Below are 11880 nucleotides of genomic sequence, written 5' to 3'. Positions count from 1 at the left end.
CGATCCTTAAAGATAGAGTCTGTGTGCTGTTCGAAACTTCGTCCATTCTTTTAACCTCTTTTCTGTATTTCCAACTCTTTCTTTGTTTCATTCTCCGGCCACCATTGAAGGTAATCGCTTGCACGAAGTCTAGATTAAGCCAAATTATTATATTGTTAGCTTCAACCCCGTTATTCCAGTAAAATACCTAGGATTTAGGGTAAGCAAAATCAGGTTAAGTCTCGATGCTTTTTATGCCTAGCGTCCGAATGTTTGGAAGAACCGTTGCGTTTAAAATCAAATTCATCTCAAATATTCTTGTTAAGGTTAATTACATAACTGGCGATCTTTGGCTAATTAACGACTGTCTTTGAGGTTCAACTTTTTGGCTTCAAGTGGCAGGTTACGTGTAATCTTAGTTTGCAGGGCCGCTAAAATTAAGTAAATTGAATAATACATGATCAGCCAGACCCTCACACGTAACATTGGCGACCTTGCGTAGAATCTAATGTACATTTTGAAAGAATCTGGAAAGGAAATTAAAAATTACATTAATTCCAAAGATAAAAGTCAGATATTGAATTCCATTTCATTCTTCCAAACAAGGAACCAGGCATAATAATAAGCAGTCAAGAGAATAGTTATAATAACAAGTGTAGCGAGAATTAGCATAGGTAGGAAGGGTGTAGAAACAGAGTGAGACATAATTTATAACGGGACATAATTTATGAATGGCATTTTTACTGTGTTAGAACGTGCCGAGTTAAGTCATTCAAAATGCTGCGAGATTCAAAAGCGAATCACGGGCCGTTTCATGTACACGAAATAATTTAGAAATCGCGCTGGCAATTCGATGCGTTATTGTTTATATAGTGGTCATTCAAAACCGTGTCAGTGAAGTAACCGACGAACTGAAATAATGAACCCCAATAAAGGTACCGTACAACAGCGTAAATTTACGCAGGCAGGCTAACATTTCTCTTTCATTCTTTTGTTTAATGTCGGGTGAAATCACGATAACAAAAGACAAGGATTCATTTAGTAATTTAGTTTTCCATCGTAACATGCAAACGCTATGCATGATTGGTATATTTAAATGAAATCTGGATACCTGCATTTGTTGCGTTGTTTTGAATTTGGTGCTAAAAGAAATACAGCCATCTTGGATTCCTCCGCCCGTGTTCGTAGCGGTTGTTTTGAAAATTGTTCGAGACTACTGTTTGTGAAGAACAGCATTGATGTTGTCGCCCGCGAGGTTTTGAAATTTAGGCCTAACGGGACTTGGCCGCCATCTTAAAGACCTTGTTATTGTGACCTCGACTCTGCTCCCCGCCACTCTTGGGGCATAAATTTTTTTGCTTTTCGTAGTAAACCCACCTCGCAATATCTTAGCTAGACAAAACCAAAAGACAATTTAGGCAGGGAAAGATAGGCCTTAGTTAAGAGTAATACCATAACAAGTTCGTATACAAATACCTGCTATAAAAAATCATATAAAGAGAATTTAAAATTTTACGATAAACTTTTGTGACGTCGGCTCCCAGGAAAATTAAGATAATAAAGTAATCCCTAAGGAAGCCAGAACGACGCATCTATATCATTTATTAAGATCCATGCCATTGTCTTTATAAGATCTTTGCTTTATGCTCTCAAGCAGCAAAAATTCGCTGATTGAAAATCTCTCTCTCTCTCTCTCTCTCTCTCTCTCTCTCTCTCTCTCTCTCTCTCTCGTCATTCAAGTAAGCATTCCTAACCTAAGTGTACACATGACCCTCTTCAAAAGAAAGAACTTGGCCGACACTAGGCTAATTAATTCAGATACAATAAACCAAATAAAAGAAACACCTCTGTCCCACAATAGATGAGGACAAGTTAAGAGTAATTACAATACAGTGATAAACTGTCGGTCTGAGAGTGACCTGCTATCAGACCGAAACAAGCCAGTGATTTTCACCCTCCTGAAAAGAAGAAAGGGTCAGCACTGGGTTGGGTACTGGGACCAGCCACTCACGAGATCTTTAAAGAAAAAAACCAAAATTCACTTTATTCACAGTGCCAATAATTTTGCAGCACTGTCCTCATGAATAACACTTCTCTCTCTCTCTCTCTTTTACCTTCCCTTTCTCTCTCATTCGATTGTTGCACTCTGCAGGGAGTGTAAGAGTGCCTTTCCTCCATACTAGCCTAATTTGGACTCCAGTAGAGGGTCCCTAGGAACACATTAACCATAAGTGCCACTAAAAAGAAAAACAAAGGAACACAGAAGAAGTTTCTTCTGGAACCTAACCTGCACCAGTGCCTAGGGATATGAGGTGCCACAGTGTGAAACCTGTACGGCACCCAAACTAAGTGCCACCTTTTGAAAGGGTGCTGCGATCATTGAACCTTCCTCGCTGCCCAAGTACGCCGGCCAGTTAGACGCCCTTCCCCACCAGAACCATGGCAGCAGGCATTATAAAACCTTCCTGGGGCCTGGGGACGAGAGGCAGGTCTCACCGGCTCCGGAACTACCACCTGGGTTGGGGCAGAGTGGACGACTTGGCCAAGCGGGAGAAGGGAAGAAGACTCCCGAGCAGGAGGAGTAAGAGAAGCCGAGCAGAGGATGTATGAAGCCAGGAGCAGAGGAAGTATGAAGAAGAGCGAAGGGCGTATGAAGCCGAGCAAGAGCAATTAGAGAAGAGAAGAAAGAAGACGGCATGAGTTAGCCTGCAAGAAGAAGTAGGCTAGCCTGCAGGAGAAAGAGCTCGAGCTGGAAGAGCCAAATGGAGAATGCCGAAGCTATGGCTCGACAGCAAGCCTCCCAGTCCTACACCTGCTGCATCAAACGCTCAATTTCCGAGCATCAATTCCCTAGTCCCAAGTGGACTGAGGACGAGCCGACATGGCTGGAGAGATCGAGGCTCTTTTCGATAACTGCAGCACCACGGAGACGGAGAAGAGCCTTAATACTAGCCAAGCATATGGAGGGAAAAGCCAAGGCAGGCAAGCTCACTGGAGAAGAGCCAGAGAGGTAACATGGCGGTTCGTAGAGTCATTACAAGGCCTACGAGAGATAACCCCAGAAAAATGGAGACAACGGTTCGAGGTCTTGCCAAGGGAGTCGGCTGGTCTTAGGACGGAATGGGCATGTCCACAAAACCCAGTCGATGCCGCGCTGGTTCAACTCCTTGGCCTGCACGGCGTTTGAGATCCCTTCCAATCGGACCATGCTAGAAGACCTTTTCAATGTGTGCCAGGGCCCCTTGCGGTATATCTTAACGATAAACAGCCCTCCACACTTATGGAAGCTTGTCACATGGCTGATTCGTGGGAAACTTTCAATCAGTCGCATAGCACCTCTCAGAAGCGAATCATCCCTCCGGCCTACCTCTGAACTCCACTTTCGCCGGAAAGAATGGACTGCCTAGCAAGACCCTGTGCAACTATTGCAAGAAGGGGGACCACACTGAAGCTGAATGCCGGTACAAACTCGGCACTAATAAGCAGCCTAACCCTACCAGCCAGAACTCCGCTCCCGATTCATCCGCTCAGCCCTCTCCTCCAGCAGTTACTGCAGGCCACGAGCCCATCCAAAAAGGCCCGTGCAAATCCTGTGGGGCTGCTAGCCACTACAATGCTGGATCTCGACCTGTCCACATCATGTCCCCACCACCGATTTGTCAGCCTAATGGCACTTCATTTTCTGCTGCTGGTCTGCACCAGATCCTTTACCCCGAGACTGGAAACCAGTTCATCTCAGTGGCCCTCTTCAGAGCACTAGCCTGCCAGTGACCCTTCGGTCACAGTAGACTCGGCAGATATTAGCGTGTGAGGCCCAAGTGCCAGCGGTGCTGTGGTTGGCAATGCAGTGAAATGAAGTGGATAGAGGGCCACACCATCCACCCCGCGGTCCAACTCAGGGTATAGCGTAGAGTGCGCTGCCCCGCCTCGGCGTGGTAGGTGGAATTCGGCCCGGAGTGGCTTTCTTGTTGGGTCGGGATCTTCTCTGCGGAAGCCCGTTACCAACGCCACTCCGCAGCCACGTTACCTCCTCCACGGAGGCCCCAGTTGTAACTCCCAATAATGACAAACCTCCACCTTCCGCCCACCAAAGTGGTCCGCGGAAGGGGCACAACCCAAACTATTCCAGGCCTAGCCCTCTCCAATTGCGAAGGGCTGGCCTGAAAAGGTCTTCCCCCTCCGCGAAGAGAGATTCAGGAGGAGCAGTACACACCGCTGCAGGGCGTGCAGCGGGCAGACCACTCCACAAATTGGGAGGGCTGCCCAAACAAGCAACGCCAGCGGACGCCCCAGACAAAACTCACGAGGAGCTCACGATCTCCAGCTGGAGGCAGGTCTCTGCGCAGCCAAGCCAGTCGTCCGCGGTATTGCACCCCTCGGACCCCTCATCAGGAATACCTGACCGCAACTGCTGCCAGTGCCGCTGCGAGCACTGAGCAGTGCCGAACTCCGTCCGTCCCGGACGTTGGCTTCTAATGGAAAAGGCCCTATGCGGGTCTAAATCATGGCGAATCCCCTCGGGAAATTTAGGATTCCCCATGCAGTTGATCATCAGCGACTGGAAGGCCTCCCAGCGCCCGAAGCTTCTTCTTGCAGTGGCTCAGGGATGAACACCTGGAGGATCGAAATGATACCTTGGAAGACCAGGAACTGGCATCCTGGATGCGAAGTTGAGAATCGCTCGCTCCGGTGCTTCGCCAGCAGCGGGTAGGCGTCCTCCATAGCTTTTGCAGTTGCCCCTGACCGCGCCGCTATCGCCTGGCCTGTCCCCGGAGTCAGGGGCTCTCTCATCACCTGCTGGGCCAGCTACTGATGACCTTGGAGGAACCGAAGAAGAAGAAGGGGCGGAAGAGGCTTAGTAGTTGCCGAACTATCGGCTCATCCTGGCACTAGTGCCCTCTCGGCGCAGTGCCTAACATATAAGAGTGATCTGGCCCCTTGCCCAGAGAAGGTAGCCAGTGTGATCTGCTTCCTTTTATTGTACCTAACAAGGCCGCCTTAAAAGTGCGGTACATCAGTTGTAAACCATGTTCCTTCCACTTACCACCCGAACGCGGTAATCATGTAAGTAGCATAACTAATTTCAGTAATCTTAACTATTGTGAAGCGAGCCACGATGCTCGACACGCATGACCTAAGACCTCAGTGAAGTGTACCCATTTATCATATGAGGCAACCTCATGAATTAACTAGTAATTATTAATTTAGTATTGACATAAACCAAGTTGTGATTAGTTAGAACATTAACTCTTATGTTGGTGCTACGGTCAGGTTAGGATAGGTTAGGCTAGGGAATACCATAGAATGTACCACTAGGCTAGGTATTAAAACATCATGATTGTAGGAGGTAGCCTATAATAACCGTAAAGCACCTTCTAGTACTGCTAGAATTAGGTAAAGTAGTGATTATAAACTTCATATCCTATCTAGGGTTAGGTAGTTCTGGCAATAGGTAGGTAACCAGGACTGGAAATCTGCTCAGGGGAAGAAGAGTAACCTGATAGAGAGGCGGGCAGCTTGCTTAGTACAGACCTTCACGCCGAAGGAGGCCCTCTTAAGAGGAAGCATAAATATTACTGCTGTTAAGCCTCGTAACATTTGATTGTAAATAATATCAGCCTGACCAAGACCGGGAAAAGCCATTGTCCTCGCATTAGGGCGTCTTCAGTTCAAGCTTTAACATCCGTTGGAGAAAGGAATAGGTAGCATTTGGGCATTTAACCCCATAGGAGAGAATTTCCATATTCAACTTTAAGAATAAGTGGTCCTAAAGTCCTTTTTCCTTTCTACCTGCCTCTCGTGGCGAATGTTTTTAACAGAGCATAGACGCCTAAGGGATGACTGTAGGCCTGTTTTGACCCAGCGCTGGTCAGACAAGAGAGAGAGAAACTAGCCGCCGTCTCGAGCAGACGTCTGGAAGGTGGCCCTGTCCCCGCCTTTGTCTATTATATTTTAGTGAATGGTGGAGCAAGAAACACTACACAACTTCATCATGTCCGTTATGTCTTGCTTAACCGTCATAAGGTAGAGTCTGTGTGCTGTTCAAAACTTCAAATCCATTCTTTTAACCTCTTTTCTGTATTTCCAACCCTTTCTTTGTTTCATTCTCCGGCCACCATTGAAGGTAATCCTTGCACGAAGTCTAGGTCTCAAGCCAAATTATTATATTGTTGAACCAGCGTTATTCCAGTAAATAGGATTTAGGAGTAAGCAAAATCAGGTTAGTTAAATCTCGATGCTTTTTATACTCGCGTCCGAATGTTTGGAAGAAACGTTAGTTTAAATCAAATTCATCTCAAATATTCTTGTTAAGGTTAATTACCCTTAACTGGCGACCTTTGGCTAATTAACGACTGTCTTTAAGGTTAACGTTTGGCTTCAAGTGGCAGGTTACGTGTAATCTTGGTTTGCAGAACCACGTAAAATTACATTAAATTGAATAATACATGATCAGCAAGACCCTCACACGTAACAATATATATATATATATAGAGAGAGAGAGAGAGAGATATATATACAGTATATATATATTTATATAAGTACAAATATACTGTACTGTACATATACATATTTATATATGTATATATATACATACTTATGTGTGTGTGTGTGAGCGTGTGTATGTGTGTGTAAATACTCACTCGTAACTGTATCATAACTGAAAAATATCAGCATAGGTAAATAAGAATTACGTTGATGACATTTACTTGAAAAACAGTAACCATTTTGGTATTTCCGAACGTGTAATTGAAGGACTCAGTGTCACTGCAACATCAGGGTTGTTTCATCAAAACCTTCTTTTGAAAATGTTACCCGGAATTCCTACATTAAACTCGACAAACATGACAATTGGATAGTGTTACAATTTCAACTGCACCTCATTTCTATTGGGATCGAAGGACTGCTCTAAAGGTGAAATGCTACACTGGCTTCGTACAGAAATATGTGGATTTTGGGGATAGGAGGCGAGGGTTATGTTATTCCAGACTCATTTGTTACTGAAATGAAGCCTCTGAAGAAACGGATTTAGATGGAAAACTCATTGAAAATAAATATAACGAGAGAGAGAGAGAGAGAGAGAGAGAGAGAGAGAGAGAGAGAGAGAGAGAGAGAGAGAGAGAGAGAGGTCATTTCAGTTATTTTCTTGTATTTTTATATAAAGCATTCACACTAAGGAATTACAAGGAACATTTTTTTTTTATGTTTTGCTATTGGATAGTGGAATGTTTGAAAGCAGCTAATTTACTTAGGCTAACATTTCAGCTAGCCAGTCTCTTATTCTAGCTTTCAAAATTACCCACACATTTTACTAACCGACTAAATAATACGATGCTTGAAGTAAAGCAGGCTTAATTTACCTAAAGAAACCATGAACTGGCTTGAAATCGACTGCCACGAAAACCCCTTTTGTAAAGAAGCAAATATTGGTATGAAAATATAAATTCATTACTTAGAAAAACTTAAGCTTTCCTCATTTTAACTAACTGGTATATCTGAATGAACCCGGTAAGTATATAAAGTAATTGTAATTCTAACTGACGGAATTGTAGCCAGAGGTCGCTCACACGCCAAGAACAAAAAAAAAAAAAACCATCGCACAAAAAATGTTTTAGCAAACTCAGAACATCTTTCGGAACTTGAAAATAATATGTCAAAAAAAGTTCTACAAATATAAATACTGTAGATATGGTGTACAAGAAATGCCCGTGGTATTGGCTGGATGACGTGTGTTGACAGAGATGGATGGATGAACGACAAATAGTCGATTTCACTGAAGTACATATCTCAGTGATATAGGAGTGACTGCTTTGCGAAGATTTATGGCCCAAGAAATGATTCCCACCCATCAAAAACAATTTCTAAATGATGAATATCAACATTATCGCAAGATATGATAGCTGGGGGTATTAGAAAGTGAAAGAATATTTAAAATAGTAATTTATGGCCATCAATCATTTCTAACGATAGCTTGTGATCAGTTAACTGATATTTCTCTGATATTGCGTTATTATTTTAAAGATTTATTTCCCTTCAAAACAAAGAATATCTTGTAACTTCCACGAACGGAATGGAGGGCAATTGCTAGTGAATCTGCTTTAAGGTCTGAGAAAAGGAAAACTTAGCGAAAGAACCATTCCAGTACCCAAATGTATCATGTGGATGAAAGACGTGGGAAAATGCTGTCTGCCTGGAATGAATAATATTAAATAATATAATAATGATAGCTTGATAATTTGATAACTACTGAAGAGCAAATATACATTTCCGGTTGCCCAAGAAGGCTACAGAATATTTAGTGAAAGCAATCACAGATCTTCTGAGTAATAGACTGGCCTCTTTCGTGACCTATGTTGCATTTCTAACTCAGACTGGATTACATGACTCTGAATAAAATTTCTGGAAATGCGGTGAATTAGAAAAATAAATGAACTTTATGTGTTGTACCCTACTCCGATCTTTAGAAGCCGAAATTTAAAGAACTTTGTCCCCCTCCTCTTCCTTGTCATTGCAACCTAACAAATATTATATAAAAAAAGGCAAAAGCGGAATATGGTGTGCCTCGTCCCGTTCCCCTTCCTTTCTGCAGCCACTTAATACTGTATGTAAAGGTAATAAAACAACTGTTTACTTAAGGTAAAAGAAAGCCCATGCGTTTCATGCAGTGGAAGGGAAAGCTGTAAAAGTGCCCTGAAAGGGTTTTTCAGTACGGTAACGTTTCATATTGATGTACAGTACTCTGAATATTGAGAGTAATTGCACAACTGTGATTCAGGCAATAAAATACATTGTCTGCAATTCCTATATGTATGTATATATATATATTATATATATATATATATATATATATATATATATATATATATATATCCGATGATATCCATATATATATATATATTTATATATATAAAATGGATATATATATATATATATATATATATATACCTATATATCATATATATATATATATATCAGTATATTATCAATGATATATGATGTTGATAAGATACCTATATATGTATAAAATATATATATTAAATAAATATAAATATAGTATCTTATATTTTGAAAAACTATATAATATATATGTGTTAAATATATAGATATATATATATATATTATGTATGTATAGAAGTAATCAGCACTTAATCACTGTTTGACAGAAATAACTGATTCTGACTCACATCAGAAAATAAATAACCCGTATAGATAAATGGGAAAAGGGCGCTGCCCACTAAGAGCCATTGTAAATAAAATTATTAATTTTCAAAACTAAATAACAAGAAAGAAAAAGCTAACTGCTTGCATTAATGTGTTGCAAAAATATTAGCTTGCACAATAATTCCTTTATGAGTGGCACTAGTTCCAACTTCTTTTTATGACTTGCATGGCCTAATGTAAAACTCTCTTGCAAGAACATGAAAGACATATTAAATGCCATTTGTTAGCCTATAATTATAATGCCCAACATTAATTATATATAATATATATATATAATTAAAAAAATTTTAGTAGATATATATATACCCCTATATATATATATATATCTATATAATTTAATATATTCAAGATTATTTTAGTGTACCATTTAATAGAATAGATGTCAGATGTATTGATAACATCCTTTCCAAATGACCATTGTCTGAATCTAAGATTCAAATGTCAACATCATTTTGTCTTAGAAGATATATATAATATATATCATTTATATACTGATGTATCATAAATATATATAATTTATATATATATATATATATATATATATATATAACCTATATATATATATATAAATACTACTATATGATATCCATCAGTGTTCAGAGAAATAGAGAGAGAAATTAAAGAGACCAGAGAGAAACATTTTTACAGATAGTCCAAACATAATTTCTTGGTGATTGAATGTGACTTTTCTGGCGGTGTCTTGGGAAAGTAACCACAAGACATGCAGCTAGCGTTTACGTATTATTTTTCAAAGACGGTGAAAAGTATGATTTCATTCAGTTCAGTTTACTAGCCTCCTCAGGCAATTCAATGATACCCATCCGGTATTGAAAACCGAGTGTAAATATGCACTTTATCAAAATGAATTTCTGCGCATTGCCATTCGCAAGGGTTCCTTGTCTCACTTTGGGAGATAATTTTGTCTTGTGAAAGAAAGTGTAATGGATTTCAAGTGAACTCTTCGGAATAAATTACTCTCTAGAGAAAATCCATCTGAAAATATGTCCATGCCACCGACACTGGAATATTAATGGTAGTCTGAACAGTGGTGCAAATGGTAATTTTATACTTTATTGTTATCTTACTCACTTCACATTCTGTTGTTAACGTTTCAGAGATAGAATTACTTTTACCGACAATTTAAATCTAAAATAAAAATGAAGTTCTTCCCAAAAGCTGGTGCTCGATGACGTTCATTACAATATACCGAGAATGACGCAGTTCCTTTCATTTCCTTTCGAGATGTTGCAACCTTTTTCCTTTTCGAGGATATCCTTGTAATTGCAATTATTTTAGCATTAAACACTAAAGCTTTTCAAAAACTAGCGTTTACATCACAGCCAGTCTTTATGGAGAAAAAATTAGTGATTGCAAATCATCAAATCCGAGTCTTGTTAAGATTAATTGAAGTTACTGATATAGCACTATTATTATTATTATTATTATTATTATTATTATATTATTATTATTATTATTATTATTATTATTATTTCGGTAAAGGTAGACGTGCAAGTAACAGGTTCAACAATGAACTGGAATTATGAATGCTAAAAATATCGTGCAAGTAACAGGTTCAGCAATGAATTGGAAGTATGAATCCTAAACATATCGTGTAAGTAACAGGTTCAGTAACGAACTGGAAATATGAATCACAAACATATCGTGCAAGTAAGACGTTCAACAATGAACTGGAAGTATGAATCCTAAACATATCGTGTAAGTAATAGGTTCAGCAATGAACTGGAAGTATGAATCCTAAACATATCGAGCAAGTAACAGGTTCAACAATGAACTGGAATTATGAATCCTAAACATATCGTACAAGTAACAGGTTCAACAACGAACTGGAAGCATGAATCCTAAACATATCGTGCAAGTGACAGGTTCAGCAATGCACTGGAAGCACGAATCCCAAACAAATCGTGCACGTAACAGCTTCAGGAATAAACTGGAAGTACGAATCCCAAACATATCGTGCAAGGAAGGTATTGTACCTTTCAGGCTAGGCAGCAATGCCTCCATCACGTAATTATGAATCAGAGTGGATGGAAAAAAGAAAACATCTAAATGGATTCCATTAAGGACACGCCAGGCACTGGTAGCTAAGTTCTGTGTGGAAATGTTGCGCTGTAGAGGCTTCGGTAATGGTATGATATCTGTAAATGCTTAAAAGTAAACTGCAAAGATTTTACACAGATGAAACTGTAACCTGAGGGCTTTTGAAATGTGAGCATGGTTTAAATATTAAGCAAGTGTGTAGTTTCATTTGGGGCAGCAATTCCTTATCTTTTACCTGGTTGATTGCGGATCAAGTTATTCTTTTATCTTACATAAAATCAATGTCGTTTCGCTTTGTAGTTGTGTAAGAATAAGGTACGATAGAGTAAATAAACTTAGGCTGTTAGCGTAAATAAAAGTTTGGCAAATTTCTGTAATAATATTGGTCATAGTTCTCAATATATTTGGATATAACTTAATGCTTCGCAAAGGGCAATAAATTATAATAATATGGTGTAAAAAGGATAAATAACTAACAAACTATGTTTTACAAATTATAACAACAGGAAAAAGGGGAAAAAAATTCTTGCCAAAACAAACACCGTTACTTAAATGTTTTCATGCTAGGATCTTTTTTTTTTTTTTTTTTTATAAAATCGAATTCTTTGTTTATGGGAAGATATT

This window comes from Macrobrachium rosenbergii, chromosome 41 (genome assembly GCF_040412425.1).
Source record: "Macrobrachium rosenbergii isolate ZJJX-2024 chromosome 41, ASM4041242v1, whole genome shotgun sequence".
Lineage (NCBI taxonomy): Eukaryota > Metazoa > Arthropoda > Malacostraca > Decapoda > Palaemonidae > Macrobrachium > Macrobrachium rosenbergii.
This window is presented reverse-complemented; position numbering follows the sequence as displayed.